Source organism: Sparus aurata, chromosome 3, assembly GCF_900880675.1.
Source record: "Sparus aurata chromosome 3, fSpaAur1.1, whole genome shotgun sequence".
Lineage (NCBI taxonomy): Eukaryota > Metazoa > Chordata > Actinopteri > Spariformes > Sparidae > Sparus > Sparus aurata.
In genome coordinates, this window is record NC_044189.1 from 32,698,388 (window position 1) to 32,718,387 (window position 20,000).

General features: G+C 44.2%; 1 pseudogene; it reads left to right on the forward strand.

Annotated features, from left to right (window-relative positions):
• The first annotated feature begins 392 nt into the window (after positions 1–392).
• Positions 393–19,990, forward strand: LOC115578582 (uncharacterized; annotated as a pseudogene).
• Positions 19,991–20,000: the final 10 nt, after the last annotated feature.

Consider the following 20,000-nt stretch of genomic DNA (forward strand, 5'->3'; position numbering starts at 1 on the left):
GGGTAAGAACTGTGATCCAAAAAAGATGCCCCTTTTGTGAAATTTTGATAAACAAATGTAACCTCAAAAGACATATTGAAAGAAAACATACAAGGGAAAAAATTTGAGACATAAATGCAAGGTACCACCTCACTGGTGAAGTAATTGATAAAGACAACGATATTTATGCTGTTTTAAAAGTGTTTCAGGGGCACAGCATACCATTACATGTGCAGTTGAAGACCTGGGGCACAAATCACCGCATTTTATGTGAACACAGTGAATGCCAAGTTAATATGGATGTTGCACATCGGAGTGGCCTTTCAAACTAACTCTGCCAGCATATACGATCAGCTACATATGCCACTTCAACTGCCAAGGCAGAGCTACTGTCTCCGAATGTTCTGGATGAGATGGTAACCTCAAAATGGTTTGGTCAGGGAGCAAAGACGGACTGCTTGAAATGCCAACAACTTGCTTTCATCAACAGCGCACCTCTGTCAGTTCAAACAATTTGTGTATCTGAAACAAAAAAATTTATCTCAGTGTATGAACCAACAATATCACATTACAGCCAAGTAGGACGTGTGATGGTGGTGTATGACACGAAGATGAACCGGTGGTCCTGTCCATGCACCAACCTGCGGCGATCCTGCATTCACAGTTACATTGCCAAATGGCACCTCTTCCAGACACAACGCAGTATTTTCCGTACAGTACGCAGCACAGAAGAGGTTGTGATTGAGAATGAACACAGGAGTGATGAAGACAGCAGTCCCATATATCCCCCAAGAGGTGCAGTTCTACAAAAAATGGTGTCATACATTAAAAACAAAAAGAAGATTCCATCTATTCTCCCAGATAACGTACGTTTTATTTATTCAGAGGTTGCTACTTACTGCAAATACTGCCCACAATGTGGAATGTGCTACCGGTATCAAGAGTGGAAAAATGGCGTCCACAACTTCGATGATCAGACAATCATGAGCTTACCCTTATGCCTAACACTGAGAAACTTACTGCAGGTAAATGTTACTAAGATATTCATTTAAATATGATGGTTCCAGTGTACTTTTTCTAGTAAGTTGTCTGGAAAGCAGCATACTGTATATGACGAGCTGAACATACGAACACTGGCCTAAGTCATATTGTGAAGCCATCCATGGCTTCTCACCTGGCAAGTAGCTCAACAAGGTTGTGAGTTCGAGCCTTGGGTGATGCAGAATAAACATGCTAATGCCTACTCAGATATTGTGCCGTGTGGATTAGGAATGCATGATTTCAGAGATACTCTTAATTTTAGAAGTTTTGAATAATTATGGTGTGGGCAGTTCCGCTAATGGACCCTCGTGTATTTCTCATTTTTCTTCTTCTTCTTCTTCTTCTCCTTCTGCTTCTCCTGCTGCTTCTGCTTCAAAATGCCTGGCCCCAACTCACAGCTGCACAGCAGCTATAATTACAAAATGTTCTGAGATATTGTAAGAAAGTTAATCAGTGTTGACTATTAGAAAGATCGTCAAAAATATGTAAATTCATAGTCTGTTTGTTTTATTTTTTATCTATCTCTTTCAAGCTATCCTCTCTCCACACCTCCTTTTATCTCTCCCTCTACCCTTCATCCCTCCTCTTTCAAAAAAATTAAGTATAATTTTCTTTTCATTTTTGATTATTATTTTTGATAATTTTTGAACTAGCAGCACCAAACTAGCTCTACAGTGTGTAGTGTACTTGTTGGCAATTTGAAATCCTTAAAGTAAATTTAGAAAGAGTAAATCACTGTGGAACATGCATAGTATTAATTTGTTTCTCTTCTTTTCAGGTCCACACTGCAATTAGCAGAGCGGTGGAATATCTGCAGTTGACAACTGGTGCAATGTTTCCCAATTCTGACACGGTGCTTCATGCCTACTTACATTTCGAAGCTTTGACAGATCATGAATATAATTATTCATGTGTCTCCTGTGGTGATCACCCGCCAGTGGTGATAATGGACCTACATAAGAAGGGTGTTTTTCATCTGGCAGGTATGTTTTTGTTGTGAAATGCAGTGTTAACAATCTGTAAGGTTACTTTTTTCCAATATATTGTAATGTTCTCTTGAAATTCTGTTTTAAGTGAGTGACATCGAGAACCCTCCAGAGAACTTCAAAGGAGAAGTTGACATAGACCACTTTTGGGAAACAGTGTCAAGTGAAATGATTGGACGAGGATTTGTGAGAAGTAATGAAATCCTATAATGGGTGTCTGACAGGCCTTAAATGTCTTAAATTCCAAATGGCTGAGATCTGTCTTCAGGCTAAGTCTAGATCAGCGGTTTTCAAAGTCTGACACTGTGGGCCTCCTCCCGTAGTTTACTTTGTTAATTTTGAAAGTGTTGCTATATAATAAAGCATTAAAAAAAAATGCCCCAAAAAATAATCTAAAAAAAAAAAAAAAAAACCTGTCCTAAGGCATCTATTAGTTTCTGGCTCTGGAAAAGTGGGAAAAACAATAAAATTCCCCCAAACTACTGTATCTCTGAACTATGTTATCTTTACCAAATCACACACATTTAGGCCATTCTATGTGATCTCCTTTTGATAACTGTAATATTTTTCTCCTCCATTCACTGAACCTCCCCTGAAACTGTTTGGAGCCCCCCTGGGGATTAAAAGGGAAACTTTACCGATTTTCAACCTTACCTCTGTTACCTAAGTTAGGGATATCATGTGAAAAACGCCTGCAGTTGTTGCTGATCTTATCTTTTTCTCTGTGGCACAGCTCGGTGTCTCTGGCTGCTCTGTTGTTCTTCCTGTTTCCAGTGAGGCAAAATGCATCATTTTACGAAGGAAGAACAGAGCGCCCAGAGACACCAAGCTGCACTGCAGAGACATGGAGAAAATTCGCAACAACTGCAGGTGTTTTCCCACACGATATCTCTGACTTGGATAGACAGAGATAAGCCAAACTACCAAACTAAGTTCATACTTACCTGTGGACAGAAATCCAAGAATCCATGAAAAAGTTATTTGTTAGATTTACTACAGTACCTTATCATTTTAAATCAGTTCATAATCAATCATCAATCATAATCAATTACCTCGCTATTTGACCTAAAAAAGACTGTAACAATAACAATGTATACAATCGTTAGAAACCTACACTATTCCTACCTAATAGTTAGCTCTGCGCTGGACCAACTTTATAGTGTCTACTTGCGTACCAACAGTATTTGGATTTTAATAACTTACTTTAATAGCCTTTATAAAAAAACTGTTTTAAAGTGTATTACCGTAAAGAATTAAAAATGAAAGTATTTTATTGAAGGTTCAGTTTGATTGCTGTACTAAATATTTTGTTATTGTTTATATGTAATTTCTATTTAAGGTGCATACATACCAATTTTGGGCTCCATGGATAGGGAAAAACACACGTCAGTCGAACTTGGTGCTTAACACTGAATTTGAAAAAGTGAATTCCCCAAAAGCCAAGCTGGAGGATGCAGAACTTGCAGTAACTGAAGATCATCTGAGAGAAGAGCTTTTCAAGCAGAGGGTTTGTGAGCTCTTAAATATTTCTACAGAGCATACATTGTTTTGAAATCTAAGGTTGTAATTTGTTTCTAACTATATATATATATATATATATATATATATATATATATATATCCATATATATATATATATATATATATATATATATATATCCATATATATATATATATATCCATATATATATATATATATCCATATAGGTTCCTGTTACCAGAAAGCTCTGCAGAGAGTGTGGGCTTGACTCCACAGGATCACACAGTGACCTCTTAGTTAGGTTGTCCACTGAAATGAAGTCCAGACAAACTTATGACAAAATCTTTCAGAAGATTTGGGCTGCGTCAGGTGGGTTAGATTTCAGCTGTTCAGGTTTGAACTGAGCATGTGTGCAGTGTTGGGAAAGCTACTGTGTTCAGCCTGGCAGTAGTTTCATGTTTCATGCCTTTTTTCAAAGGAAAATAAAATGTATATTATATAGGTCTTTTTTTTATATAAAAAAATATATATTTCAGGTTATTGGCCAAAATTGTAGTTTGCAAATTGAGTAGTTAAACTACAGAAAATGACCCAAAATGTAGTTGAAATACGTGATGCAGCACAAAATGTGAATGTAGTTTAACTACCAGCAAGTTACAGCAATTTGTAGTTAAGCTATGTAGTTCAACTACATGTAGTTTAAAGAGCATATTGCAGGTTAAATGTTTTATAAAATGCATGTGTAATCTGGTCCAAAAATTACCTTTTAAAAAGTTGATTGAGGATTTAAAATGTTATTCGAGACGTTAGGGGAGATATTTAACCAAAAAAGTGACAGTTTTGAGCAAAGCGCCAAAAACCGCTTTTTTTTCAACATCGCGTCATATTACGTAACGAGAGGGAGTTGTATGCTAGCAGCTGCCAGAGCTCAGTGTGGGAGTAGGTACGTTATCTGTCAGAGCGGTTGTGTTGTAGTAAGTCAGTGTGTTGTCAGTAGTTTTGGATTGCGTTAATTTACTATCAACATGGTAAATTATTGCGTTTGTGGAGGTTGCACAAACTCCAGCCTGTCAGGACACCGAGTCCACCGGTTTCCTAACAGGAAAAAAAACGGTGCTATCTTCAGTGCCTGGGTCCGTTTTGTGCAGCTGAAGAGACGGGACTTCTCCTCTGCGTCAGCTACGAAAAACGCGGTCGTGTGTGGCGCTCAATTCAGACCGGAGGATTATCATCCAAGCGACCTGTTGGAGTTCAACGTGGGATGCCGAAGCAAGAACCAGGTGCGACTCACCCCCGGAGCGGTGCCTTCGGTTCCCACAGCTTCATATGGACCGCTGTCAGCAGCAGCTGCTGGTGCTGCCGCCGGTGGGAGACACGGTCACGGATCAGGCAGAGACTCAGCTCGGCGTAAACGCGAACTGTGCACTGTAAGTCTTGTTTCTAACATTTGTTAACTACCTACTCACTTAACATAACGATTTAATTCACGAGAAGCAATGTGACATGTATAGGTTGTTGTAGAGGAGTGCAGCTCGCTTTCAACTCCCAAGCTAATAAGCGAGCAATGCCAGCTAACGCTAGCTAACGTTAGCTGGCTAACTTTTTTTTTTTTTTTTAATAGAACCTGTCTTATGCAAAGACACTCGGTTTGCTAATATTATAACCGTCAGATTTAGTTACAGCCCAGTGACCCTAAGGCCCAGTCGGCATCTACCTCTCTGCAGCACATACTCTCCTCGGTTGTGGACATGGACTCGCATTTCCCACACGACACAAGCACCAATCAAATAAAAGGTGTGTCAGGACAGTGTTTATCTCGCCTTTTTCTCACTCTCTTTCTTGCTGACGGTGACGGTAAAGCGCTACTAACGAGTATGAGACAGGACGTAAACAAACTCTTTAGTTTCTGTTATTGGTACTGTAAGTGTCAATACTCGGGCCTGTTTTAGATAACCAATGCTAGTTTTTATTGCCTGATACATGATCGTAATGTGTCGGGGGGTGGAAGAGACTGTCGTTATCGCCGTCAGCGGGGGGAAGCGTCCGTTCGTCTGTCCGTCCCCCGGCTCCTCGCCGTCAGCCGGGAGGCGCTTTTTTTTTACGAGAAGACCGCGGCAGCCCACTAACACTCTATCAAGCAGCGCCGCTGTTCCACTGTCTGGGGAGAACCCTGTGTGATATGAGCACAGCATTCATATCCGTAGCTAATGAGTATAATCTAACACCGGTCTCTCACCAAAAGACCTGCCCTACTCTCCACTGATTCTCCTGACACCACAGCTCTATCTCTCTCCTCTGGCCATTAATTCTTCCCCCAGTCTCTCTCTACTCTCTGGGTTGCACAACGGGTTCGTAGTTATACGGCTGTGGTCCGTCATATGTGTAATTGTACACATTTAAAGTTTCCTCGGGGTCAGAACCGGCACCAGAATTCATTGTTTTCCTATTGTTCAAATCGACCGCTCTCCCTCTGCCTACGTCACTTCCGGTCAAGCGCTTTCAAATGCGGAAGTAAAATTTTATCACAAAAACGGCCTTGATCTTATCTATTTTGCTAATTTGTAGTAAAAGGTTTGCTCTTATGTAAATATGAATCTTAATTTTGCAATTTATGTTCCCTGTTTTATTGTTCTGTCCACATGGAACCGTGCTTTTAGAACACTGAAACCGTGGTCATTTGAAACCGGAGTCCAGGGTGAGGTTTTCGGCTGATTCGGGTTTCAGCAGTTGCGTGTGGATATGACAACCGCGCATACTTTCCCTTGCTTACGTCAGATCTGAGCGCGTGCCTTTGTAAATATTGCGCACGCGGCAATATAAACACAGATCAACGACAGTTAGAAGGTGATTAGAGGTTGTTAACGATCTAGAACTAACCCTGGTTAACCAGCTAGAGTAAACGTTAGCTTAATAACTTGGTTAAAATGGACGTGACAAAGTTATTACTGTACATTGGCTTGCTGTCAGCTGTGTTTGGCTGTTATGTCCAGCTGCTCAGCCTAATGCAGCAACAGCGGTGCCTGGATGAGCAACGAAGGAGACTGCTCCTCTTGCTAGTGACCCCAACTGCGACTTTATCAAGGAGACAGCAGCGACGCGCCCGGCGTCAGAGGAGGTTCTGGATGAGGCCAGGTCGGACCTCTGCCTGGTGGAATAATTTTGAAGACCGAACTGCACTACTGTCTTTGAGCGAGATGCTTAGTCGGCACATCCAAGGACAGGTCATAGTAATGCGTTCATCTGTCGATGTGGTAAAGAAAGTGGCCCTCACGCTCTACTATCTGGCAGATGAGTCGAAACAGTCGGTCTCCAAAATCGTGCGACAAGTATGTCGGGCAATAAGTGTACATGTGGGCCCCCAATACATTCATTTGCCAGAAACAGAGGAACAAGTCCAACAACTGACAGCAGCCTTTGAAAGAGCCCATGTCATCCCCCAATGCATCGGTGCGGTGGACGGGACACATTTACATTCAACAGCCAGTGTCTAACTCCAGTGATTACTTAGACAGGTAGGACAACATTCCACTGTATGTTATTGTTGTTACAATTGTGTTGCCTATTATTGTGAAATAATAGGCTACACAATGTGAAACATGTAGGCTTACGTGTTTACTGGAGAGGGAAATGTGGTATGCTGAGATTGTTTTTCCTGTTTGTGTTCGTGTGTTAGCCATTCTCACGACTGGTCATGCATTAGTTAGCCTAATGCATGACCAGTCGTGAGAAGGTGTGTGTTTGTGTGTGTGTGTGTGTGTGTGTGGCCACATATGTGTGTGGCCACAAATCAGCCCTTGGATGATCAAAGAGTAATGGAGGTGATGCAGCATGAGAGGGACGACCAGCCTGACACTTTGACTAACTTAAGAGATGACTGCAGTTCGGCAGATGGGAAGAGGGTCAGGAGGATCCTTACCGAATACCTGGATCCATGAAAGGGACTGCAGTTCTCCTGTTGCTGTGAGGAGGCACGGCAGGACAGAGGGAGTGGTTGTGGAGGAGGCAGTTTGTTTGGGTGTGTCTGCGTGTGTTAGTCTGCAGGTCTCCAATGTGACTCAAGCAGACAGCTCCATCTCTCCAGGACTTATGCTGACCTACCCCAAGATCTCAGCCACAGAGATACAGGTGGCCAGAGTCCTGGATCACTAGTTGTAACATAGAACCTTAGGAACATAAGAACTAACGAACATAGAAACTTAGGAACATAGCACCTGATGAACATAGCACCTGATGAACATAAGACCTTAGGAACATAACACCATAGGAACGTAAGACTGTAAGAATATAAGTCCCAGGGAACCAGACAAATCTACTGAGCAGAGTTTTATTTTCTCTGGACTTTCTGACTGACCTGGCTTGTGGTCAGCTAATCAGAACCAATCACAACCGCTTATCTAATCTACTGTATGGTGAAATCACACTTTGACTGACAGAGAAGTGTCAACATTCCAATTGTGTCCAGTCTGCTGTTCTGTCCAGCATCCTCACACCTGAATGGGTCGAGACAGTTTATCACCGTACCCGAAAAACGATCAGAATGTTGCAGCTTACCAGCGACAAGCGTACTGGACCTTTGTTGTACACTCGCAGTTTGTTTAGGTTAAGGCAAAAACTACTATGTATGTTTAAGTTTAGGTTAAAATAACAACTTTACTTCTGTAACTTCAGGTACTTCATGCACAAAATGTCACTTGACTGCTCTGGTAAGTTAAAGAGTACCCCTGTGCTGCCGTAATATTTACAACAGCCACTAGAGGTTGCCAACTAACAAGAATCGTAAATTTGACTTGTAAGAAGTTTCTGTCACAGTTTCTGTCACAATTTGGTTTTTCTGGCTCACATAACTGAGATCAAAGTGTCAAAGTGGGCAGTGCTGAACAAAAACCATCATTCTGTTAAAGTTCAGCTTATTTCACTCCACACAACATTTTAGCAAAGTTTTTAGCTGCAATCTAAGGTCACACCGGTGGTCATCAGGTTGTTTTATGTTGAGGTTGTTACTTTTTAAAATGTAATATTTTTTACCATTACAATTTAGTATTACTGCTGTCTAATGTTTTAGTAGATACTGCTGTATATGGTTGCTATTTATGTTGTAATGTCCACAAGTTTAACTAAAATATTTGTTAAATAACCCACTACGTAATGTGGTTGCCCTATTCTGTTGTAATGGTCACAAGTTTAACTAAAATCTTTGTTAAATAACCCACTACTTCTCAATCTTCCACTGTGGCATTTTCATACATTGTGTTGAATAAATTCTGCAAACAAAAGTGAAATACGATAACTTTAACCTCTCCGCACCCACCCGCCCGCCGACGGGCGATTTCAGATAAATGACTGTATGTCTACACTGCGCAGTGACGTATCCCGCTTCAACTTTCATCAATATGGACATACTATACGTCGTTAGAAAGAGGAGAATCTCCGCAATTCATTCATCCAGTTGATTTTGCAGAAATCATGAGCACCAAACCATAAATCATTGATATTCACCAGCATGGTAAACGTGAGACACAAGAAACACACGGCGACTCCCTACCTTTGAAGCGGCCATAAAGCCGTAATATGTGTCCATTCCTCAATTATCTATATTCCAGTTGTCCGTAAGAATCCACTGATCAAAAGCATCAAAATGGTTTTTCATAAAATTATTCCAGCTTGTGAATATCGTCCTGTAAAGTCCATTTGTTTACCGTCTGCCAACTTTGTCCGGCATATAAAGTTCATACTTTACCGGCCGCACCGAAATGTTTTCTAGTTCCTGTATGGTGATGTTGGGTATGCTTGTTTTCATCACTTTGCTAGCTACAAAATAAAAGTGTCCCCATCTTTTTCTGTTCAGTTTTCACCCCAGCAGAGCCCCTGAAGTAGATCGAGCGCTGCCTGTTTGAAGGACCAATAGACTTTGTTTACTGTTTTTCGTTGCCTTAGTATAGGAATAGCGTATTGGCTATCGACATGTCAATAACTCAGGCTTCTAGCCAATTATTTTACCTTTCTAATGAGGGCAGGCGTGCCCAGGTCAGGTATTTATGAGCCGAGGGGTTTCCGTGCGTCTGGCGACTCGTGGGCGGACTTTACGCAGCAGACGCACGGTGAAGAGACGCAGCAAACATTTACATTTCTTCGTAGGCATTTTCAGAGTTTACAATGCCGAAAGCAAGGAAGAAATCCAAATATATCCGAGAAGATGACCAGGAATGAACTATAGCATCATCTGATGAGAGTCAAGACAGTGAGTATGACTCTGAGAGAGAGGAGATGTTCGCTCAGGGACATGACGACATCTTAGATCGGTGAGTAACGTTATCTTTGATCATGTTTTATTTATTTATTTAGCCATGAGTGAAATTTGAATGAAAGTTAGTGGGTGGGGTTTTTTTTATGATTACAGTAAACAGTACAGTGTACATTAGCATGTCATAAATGATGCTAAAGGGTTAGCGCCCCAGGGCCTAATTAGCCTTGCTAAGTCTAGCTAGCTAGCTAGCTACTCAACTACTCAACCAAAGTTATGTAATCCTTGTAATCCTATTCTATAATGTCAGGGTTTTCCCTGCCATTATACGGCTTAGGCGCGGCGCCCAAGCGTTTTTGCCTCCCGCCTAAGCAGGGTTCTCCCCAGACGGTGGAACAGCGGCGCTACACCGCTAAACCGCTAGGTCAGCGGCGCTACACTCCGCGCGTGACGGTGACGAGCGTCCGTCCCCCGGCTGACGGCGATGAGCGTCCGTCCGTCCGTGTCTCTCTCTTCCCCCACCCCCCGGGACAGACTATCCTCTAATTCCCTTTTATTTAGATTTTTTTTTTTCAAGCTTGTAAACAAATTGAACTAGATCTTTTTCACTGACCAGACACTGGGAATATTCCCCCAATTCAATTATTCTGTTTATGTACAGTTATTTCCCTGATGTTTTTGTGTAATATATAATATCATATCCGTGTTTATTTGTTTCCTATGTAAATAACACCCCATTGAATTGCATTTATATATTTTTTCATTATATTTGGTAACATTTGTGCATTGCATTGTGTTTTGTAGGTCACAGTCTGACAGTGACGTGGATTGGGAGCCTCAAAGTAGGACACTCAGACGCCAAACCCCATCTCCTGCTGAAGGTGGTCGGCAGATGCGGCAACGATCGTCTGCATCCACCAGTGCTACCTCCCCCGCTGCATCTTTCACTGCCCCCTCTGGCTCAGGGGAAGCTGCAGCTTCTACACCAACTGCTGGACGTTCCCGTGCTGCCAGACGTGCCCGGGGGAGGGGCAGAAGAGGAGGATCCTCCAGAGCACATAGCTCCCACACGGAGGAACAACAGTGGCATGATGTGGGGGATGACGACGTTGAGCCTGCTCAAGTTGCCTTCATGCCGGTGAGACAGCCCGGACCACAGCAGGAGACCAGAGTGGCAACCAGTCCACTGCAGTTTTTCAGACTGTTTTTCACCGACGCAGTGCTTGGGACTTTGATGGCAAACACTAATATTTTGTTGATATTGGCACAGTTATACATACAGTAATAGTGTATTGATAGATAATACAATCCTTGTTTGAAATTCAGTTCAGTATAGTCTGTCATTTTTGTATAATGGTAACTATTCTGTAGTGTCTTGTCACTTGACAATATCTCAATATGGCCACCTAGAAGCGTGTGGAAACCCCTCCAACCACCCATCAAATGAATGTGTGAATAAATTATGTTTTGAATCATGGAGAAAGGTTTTATAGTCACCAGAATGCTTCAGTAATGTTTCCAGTGTCACAGAAGTGAGTAAAAGCATTTGGCACAATTTGGCCATTTGGAGACGTTTTGGAGAGGTTCGTGGACGCCAGTGACACCACAAACTAAAACCTCCATAACTCCCATAAGGGTAGGCCTAGAAGTCTAAAATTTCACCCAGGTGTAGTTGACAAGATGAGGACGGTATGTGCTATATTGCCATATGCCTTACATAAAGCACATCCTAGTTATTGTTATTCAAATATGACCTATTATTTTCGAAGACAAAAAAAATGTTTTAGAGCCATGTTTGAACTGATGTCATTTTGGTTGTGTGTATGGTACATGCTAAATAAACACATTCACAGAAACTAGAGGTTGTCAGCTTTCAAATGGCGTATCATACATCCATCTCGGACTTGTAGTTCTTGTGTTATCAGCTTTTCCATTTGGGTATGCTAAATAGGTGAAGTTACTGAAAATAGGTGGGTGCGAACAGGTTAAGAGACTGCTTTGTTTATTAGAAAGGCACTTGCAAATTACAAGACAGTAAAAATGTTAAAGTGCAAACTCTTGTTCAAATCATAGTAACAAATCTGTGGGTGTAACAGTGTTGGAGGTATACAAGACAGTTAAGTTCAACAATATTGGACCTATAAAACATACCTCAACCTCAAGTACAATGCATGACCAAATTATTTTCTGCAACATTGGAGGTCAAGGGAAACTGAGAGAAGAAAAAAACTATTCGCTTTCTATCCACCTGTTCCGGCAGGAGATGGAGGGCAACATGGTGACGTTACTACATCCAACAAGGCAGCCACCACTGGTCATTTAAATACATTTCCATCTGTATTACTGGTGATAAAACGGCTATTTTTCCACAGGAAGTCGGACCATCTCCATCCGTGAGTGTGGCGACCAAAACAGGTGTTTTAAGCGAAGCCATGAAACCTTAATCAAGTGTTTTTTGTGCCTAAACCGCACAGGGTTTTGACAAAAGAGAAACAGAAACTTCAACCTAAACATAACAACACGTTGCAACATAAAGAATCCAGTTTCAAGATCCAGTTTTTAAATTATCTGCCGTTTCGCTGAGACGCACTTGGCTAACATTTATTTTACTTGCAATTGGTTTGGCTAAGAATTCAATTTCTAAGTCACTTGACGAGTTGGAAGTTACGGCATTTACTATAAGTCAAACATAACAACCTGAAAAAAAAGACACAAGAAAAAAACCTGCCTCTTTACACATTTCCATCCTCCAGAGGGTTTTCTGCTGATTCTGTGATGAATGAGAACTCATATGTACCAGGTGTTGGTGAAGATGAGGTGTGTGGGTATGTGCCAGATGTTGCTGAAGCTGAGGTGTCTGTGTATGTGCCAGGTGTTGCACCAGATGAGTTGGGCGGGTATATGCCATAGTGGCGTCCATGGTGAGTCTGACTCGGACCACTATGTTGATATGGTTGTGGTGCAAATGGCATGTTGAACTGTGGAGGTGGATGCATACTAGCTTCTCTCATCATTGAAAATCCATCAATGATAGATCTGGTCAGTGTCTCTATGGTCGTAGACATCCTGTTCATGTTTTCATTTGACCTCAACTCGGAGGTCTCCATCATATCCAGGATCCTTTTCTTTATTTGGATCTCCTCCTCCACTGCATGCTGGAGCTGTCAAATCAAATACGTATTTCAATGGCTATATCACTCTTAAAAACTTAAATTGAGTAAAATGAGATCTGAGGTTAACTCCCACCTCCGGGAGAGCTTTGACCAGACCGAGGGAGGCTGGGGACATTGAGTCCAAATGGACCATGTTCTTCACTTCCATTGTTGACGCGGCTGTCCGGAGCTGTGGCCGTAAGGTCTCCGGTGCCTGTCGTGGCAGCGCTCCCCGAACCCGGTGGTGGACCCCGAAAGTAAGGGATGCTGTCAAGCTGAAGAAGGAGTCCTATCGAGCCTGGTTGGCCCGGGGGACTCCTGAGGCAGCTGACGGGTACCGGCAGGCCAAGCGTGCGGCAGCACGGGCAGTCGCGGAAGCAAAAACTCGGGTCTGGGAAACGTTCGGGGAGGCCATGGAGGAGGACTACCGGTCTGCCTCGAAGAAATTCTGGCAAACCATCCGGCGCCTCAGGAGGGGGAAGCAGTCCTCCACCACCACTGTTTACAGTGGAGGTGGGGAGCTGTTGACCTCGACTGGGGACATTGTCGGGCGGTGGAAGGAATACTTCAAGGATCTCCTCAATCCCACTGACACGCCTTCCATAGAGGAAGCAGAGGCTGGGGACTCAGAGGTTGACCCATTCATCACCCAAGCCGAAGTCACTGAGGTAGTCCGGAAGCTCCTCAGTGGCAAAGCACCGGGGGTGGATTAGATCCGCCCTGAGTACCTCAAGTCTCTGGATGTTGTGGGGCTATCTTGGTTGACACGTCTCTGCAGCATCGCATGGCAGTCGGGGACAGTGCCTCTGGACTGGCAGACCGGGGTGGTGGTCCCCCTATTCAAAAAGAGGGACCGGAGGGTATATTCCTACTATCGGGGGATCACACTCCTCAGCCTCCCTGGGAAAGTCTATTCCAGGGTACTGGAGAGGAGAATTCGGCTGATAGTCGAACCTCGGATTCAGGAGGAACAATGCGGTTTTCGTCCGGGCCGCGGGACACTAGACCAGCTCTGTACCCTCCACAGGGTGCTCGAGGGTTCATGGGAGTTTGCCCAACCAGTCCACGTGTTTTGTGGACTTGGAGAAAGCATTCGACCGTGTCCCTCGCGGCATTCTGTGGGAGGTGCTCTGGGAGTACGGGGTCGGAGGCCCTCTGTTAAAGTCTGTGTAAAGCAGAAATACATTTTTGTTATGAGTTTGTCACACCACAGAAACATGTGTCATTGACCACTGAGCCAAATTTGAAAGATTAAAAAAATTGCCATGTATATGAAATTAGGTCTCAAAATCATGGAAAAACAAGCACTTCTCTCTGCTGTGAAATGCTGGGGGCGTGTCAGTTAGAGGCGCTGGAACCACACCCACGCAGGGAGGGGAGCCGCCTCCGTGTACTGTACAAGGACGCAACCTAGTAACAATGGAAGCTAGCAGCATCATTGGACAGACCCAGCTGGACCTGTTTGAGCCATCAGAGCCAGAAACTGACTGAGTCAGACACTGATAGTGCTCAGCCTCGTTCCTCACAGTCCATGTTTTACATTACACACAAACGTAAAACCCCGGTCTACATATAATTCCTTGTCATAGCTATATTGGTGCACATAAAATATTACCCTGAGATTATCATTGTCATTATCATTATCAGATGGACTCCGCTCAGGGAATGAGGCCAAATCATGTCATTATTAAATGCAATAACATTTGCTAACATTACATGGGCATGACAGGATGCACGATGTAAAATCACTTTCAGGATTTGCACCTTCAGCAAAATGCATTTAATTGCCCAAATGTACATTATTTATAAGCACACACTTACACTTAGAGCTTAGATCTGGCCCAAAATAAATCAAGCCTGACCGACCGAGCCGAGCCCGTGCAGTGATGCCGGTAATGCGTTACTCTAATCTGACCACTTTTTCAGTGAGGAGTAATCTTACGTGGTAATATTACCGGGGGGGGGTGTGATTCCGTGTACTGCACAAGGACGAAGCCTACAGCGTGACGGTACACGTCATGTTAATGACATCGGTGTTTCCCCAGGTGTTCCCCTTGTCTATCTAAACCCGCGGACAGTTTAGAATCATATGGATGCTGTTATAATGTGTAGTGATTAAGATCCTGAACCACCAAACATCCTGGAAAGTGAGGGAGTTAAGTTTTTCACGCTAAATTACATAATTATACATAATCACCATCAGTAAACAGGACGCTGTCTGACTCTGTCAGTCGCGGGGACGGAGGCTGTTTTCTGGGGGAAAGCTCCCTGAAGTCTCGGTCAGGAGGGCTGGCGGTCGCAGTGATTTATTTTCGTCACAAAACCTTAGTGAGTTAAAGTCTTTGCCGGTGACAGACGCTGTTTTCTGAGCAGAAATGTGACGAAGAGTCGGGAGGACAGGCGGAGGACGGACAGGAGGACAGACGCTTCTCCACATACAGCTGTGGTATTTGTTTTCCTCATATAAGTTGCCAAAGACAGTTACAGTCACTACGTTACTTTTGTTCGGTCCTGTAACGTTGCTTTTTGGGACATTTCTCTGTATTTAGTTGAGTGAAGGACCTGTGTAGTTATCAGAATGTCAGACCGACACGCCCTCGCTCCGCGCCTTCGGATTATCCGTTCAAACTGGGATGGCTCACCAATAATGCGGTCCTGATACTACCGCCACATACCGCCGGTGGCACCCGCCGTCACCGGGATGGAAAGGGTCGGCTGCGGCGGCCACATTATGCCGGTGGCACCCGCTGTCAGCGGGATGGAGAGGGTCAGCTGCAGCGGCCACATTATGCCCAGCGACCAGCGTCAACGGACTCTGCAGAAATCCAGACATTACTTGGTGATAGTTGCTGAAACTATCAGGGGTAAAGTGGACACTGCAGAGAGGGGTTTTGGTGGTGATGTTTAACTCCCCACAGTAACGTTAGCTCCTCTTGACAAAATCGATCCACCGTTTCCTTACGTTGTCCTCCTTAGGAAACTAAGCTAACAGCGCCGTCACCCTGCACACTGTGGCATCTAGGAAAGATGCACAAGCGATGTGGAGGAGACATGACTGTTTAGCTGACTGGTTGGCTGGTTAGCTGGCTGCAAACTATTGTAAGCAATGCTATCCACGACTGGAGAGCGAGTGGGAGAACCGCTGAAGCTGACACGCTGAACGTATTTATACCACTTCCGCAGCAGGGCCGGGTTTATGCAAATCATATGGCCGTGTTACGTAATGCGGCCATGATTTGCATGATTTCTGACCCGCCCATTAAATCCTGAACACAGAAATGTTGAAAAACAGTTTGTGAGCCTAGCTCCAAAATTAAATTCTAAATGGTCGAATGGCTTTTACATGTTTTAAGTAAACACATTTATGACCTGTTTAGTGTGTTTAGAAGAAAATGGCTGATTTTGCTTTACAAGGACTTTAGGGGCTGTACGGTCCCTGTACAACCGGAGCAGGAGCTTGGTTCGCATTGCCGGCAGTAAGTCAGACCTGTTGCCGGTGCATGTTGGACTCCAGCAGGGCTGCCCTTTGTCACCGGTTCCGTTCATTATTTTTATGGACAGAATTTCTAGGCGCAGCCATGGGCCAGAGGGGGTCTGGTTCGGGAGACACTGGATTTCATCTCTGCTTTTCGCGGATGATGTGGTCTTGTTGGCTCCTTCGAGCCAGGACCTCCAGCATGTCCTGGGGCGGTTTGCAGCTGAGTGTGAAGCGGCTGGGATGAGAATCAGCACCTCCAAGTCCGAGGCCATGGTTCTCGACCGGAAAAAGGTGGCTTGCTCCCTCCGGGTTGGGGGAGAGTTCCTGCCTCAAGTTGAGGAGTTTAAGTATTTTGGGGTCTTGTTCACGAGTGAGGGAGGGATGGAGCGTAAGCTTGACAGGCGGATCGGTGCAGCAGCCGCAGTAATGCAGTCGTTGTATCGGTCTGTCGAGGTGAAGAGAGAGCTGAGTCGAAAGGCGAAGCTCTCGATTTACCGGTCAATCTACGTTCCTACCCTCACCTATGGCCATGAACTTTGGGTAATGACCAAAAGAATAAGATCCCAGATACAAGCAGCTGAAATTAGTTTCCTCCGCATGGTGGCAGGGCGTTCCCTTAAAGATAGGGTGAGGAGCTCTGTCACCCGGGAGGAGCTCGGAATAGAGCCGCTGCTCCTCCACATCGAGAGGAGCCAGCTGAGGTGGCTCGGGCATCTGTTTCGGATGCCCCCGGGAAGACCCAGGACACGCTGGTGTGACTATGTCACTCAGCTGGCCTGGGAATGCCTTGGGATCCTCCCGGAAGAGCTGGAGGAAGTGTCCGGGGAGAGGGAAGTCTGGGAGAGGGGAGAAGGAGGGGGGGAGAAGGAGGGAGGGAGAGGGGGAGAGTGGGCGAGGGGGGAGAGAGAGAAAGGGGTGATGATGGAGGGAGGAGAGGAGGGAGAGGGAGACAGAGAGCAGGAGAGGGGAGAGAGAGGAAGGGGAGGAGAGGAGGAATGAGAGAGAAGGTGGGGGGGGGGGGAGTGAGAGAAAGGGACGGAGAAAGACACACTGCCTGAAAGTTTCTCTCAGCTTCAGCACCTATGATGATTACCATGATTACCTACCTGTGTCTCAGCAGGAAGCTTTTTTTTAAGTCGGCCCTGTTTGTGTGTTTGGAGTTTTGCCTTTGGGGGGAAAAGAGATAAAATTATTAGAGAGAGAGCGAGAGAGCGTGTGAGTGAGTAAGTTAGTGACTGTGAACTACAGGTAGACAAGCCTAGAATAATTTTACAGTGATTATTTAGTGCAATAACTTTCATAGGAATACCTGCAATAGATCTCTTCTCTGCTTCTGCCTCAGCGCTGTTTCATCTGGGACTGGGTCTTCAGACACCTCCTCCTGCTCGGACGTTTCTGTGGCACTGATGTCAGCATCTTCTGTATTGGTCTGTCCGGTCTGTTCATTAATTTGACTTGTTTCAATTACGGATGAAATTGAGTTTGTTGCTGGTGAACCACCCCACCACTCCTCACATTGTTCAAAATAAAGAAACACCACTCTCCAAAAACCACATCAACGACCCTTATCCACTGCAAGACGGTATTTGCTTTTAATTTGTTTTAGTTTGCTGATCATGATAGTTTTGCTAATGTCCTCTTTTCTGTGAGGAAAGTCGGCAGATTTTTTGCGGTACTGTGCAATAAAGCGGGCCAAGATATCTACGTACTTTGACTGAACACTTAGACACTCCCAGTCTATACTTTCCTGAAATTTTTCTGTTTTATAGTCGTTGGTTACACTGAGGAGCAGTTCCACTTCACTGTCGGTCCAGACAAACGATTCCCCCTTGCAAGTCGCCATTGTTGTTAATGTTTGGTATTTGCCGCGCTTTCCCGTTCCGGTTTTAAACTATTTTGATTGTTTAAAACAGCCTTCCTGTTTTACGTTACATAGCCACGTATTGCTGTGGCATATGTATTACACATATATTGCATCACTTGGTGGTGGATTTAAGGTTGTGTGTGTACAGAGTTATTGTCGGTTATTTTTATTACACCCCTCGTGTGGACGCGTTTTTTTATTTAACAAAACCTTGGTTGCAAAATTACCTGGGCTGGTGTTGACAGGGCCTGAGAGCCCACGGGACTTTGCTGACATGCTTTGATCCTGGAAACACATACCTAATGTTGTTATTTATGATTTCGCACGGGGTCTCGCAACACACACCAATCTTAGAGAACCAGAGCAGCTGCCTTTCAGACCATTTGAAGGGCGCCTAATGGAGCCAACAGGGGAAAACATCAAATTAGCACAAAATGGATCAGTGAAAGTCTCATTGCCGTGGCTGGACACCAGACTGCCTTTGCACGAAAACTGTGGACAACCAGTTACTGGTTCCTCAGAGCATTATGTGCTCTATGACCGGTTCCATGAAAAAAAACACAAAAGACAAGAGAGATGTCCTAAGAACACTAAATCTGGTTCCTCAGCTGTCTGGAAAGCTCAACAGTCAAGTTGCAGAAAAGTTGTTTGCAAAAATGAAAAAAAACAACTACTTCATGAATATGGCTTTGCCGTCAACTCATATGTTCCTTATGGGGAGTCTCGTCCATCACCACAACATCAGCCAAAATAAGAAGAAAAGTGATACAATCAGAAAAACCTTTGGTACAGATTTGAAGATGAACAGTTTCAGTCAAGCTGTACTAGGTAACTTTCAAGTAAAATATGAGCACTGTTGCATCACAAAAGTCATTGATGTGCCACATGGCATAGTTTGCAGTGGTCATTTTTGAGTTTTGTGTTCTCAGAGGGACTAGACTCCAGCTTGCCCCCAGTAATGGCCCCCATGGTCATTCCGGCAACAACTCCCAGCGTGTCCCCAGCACCAGCCCCCAGGGTCATCCTGGAAACAGACCCCGACATATCCTCAGCAGCGTCCCACAGCGTTGACAACTCCCAGACAACCCCTAGGTTCATTCCGGCAACAGCCCCTGGGGTCAACCTGGCAAGAGTCCCCCAAGTTTTTGCAGCACATGTTGCAACAACCTCAGGTGGTATGTAGACAATAGATTTCAGCTCTTTTATTTATCTTTTATTATTTAAATACATTTTTCATCATGTGTATAGAAACTCTGTCTTTATTTAAGTTTTTTTTTTTCAGACACAGACTATGTGGAAACAATCCTTCCTTGGGAAAAGAATTTGAACCATATCCAGAACCAACTGGTAAACTATCTAGCACAAGTATGTGTCCGTTTTACGCCAAACATCAGTATTGCACTAATAGCTCTTACCTGCAGCTCAGCTATATCCTGGATACAAGGCGTTACAGGAGAGGAGATCATTGTTAAGGAAGGGGCCATATGTCTTACCCGAGAAGAATTCTGGAGCCTGGGGTTACGAAGGAACATGGATTCAAATGTGAGCAGAGGCAATTTTTTGAAGGGCAACTTTGATTTTCAACATTACCTCTATCTATCTGAGTTAGGGATGTTGTTCTTCTGGCCACCAGCACCGTTTGACATCACTGGTGTCAGGAAGAACAACAGCTGCGCCAGAGACACGGAGAAGATAAGATCGGCAACAACTTCAGGCATTTTTCACACCATATCCCTAACTCAGATAGATGGACGTAAGGTTGAAAATTGAGTTGAAAAAA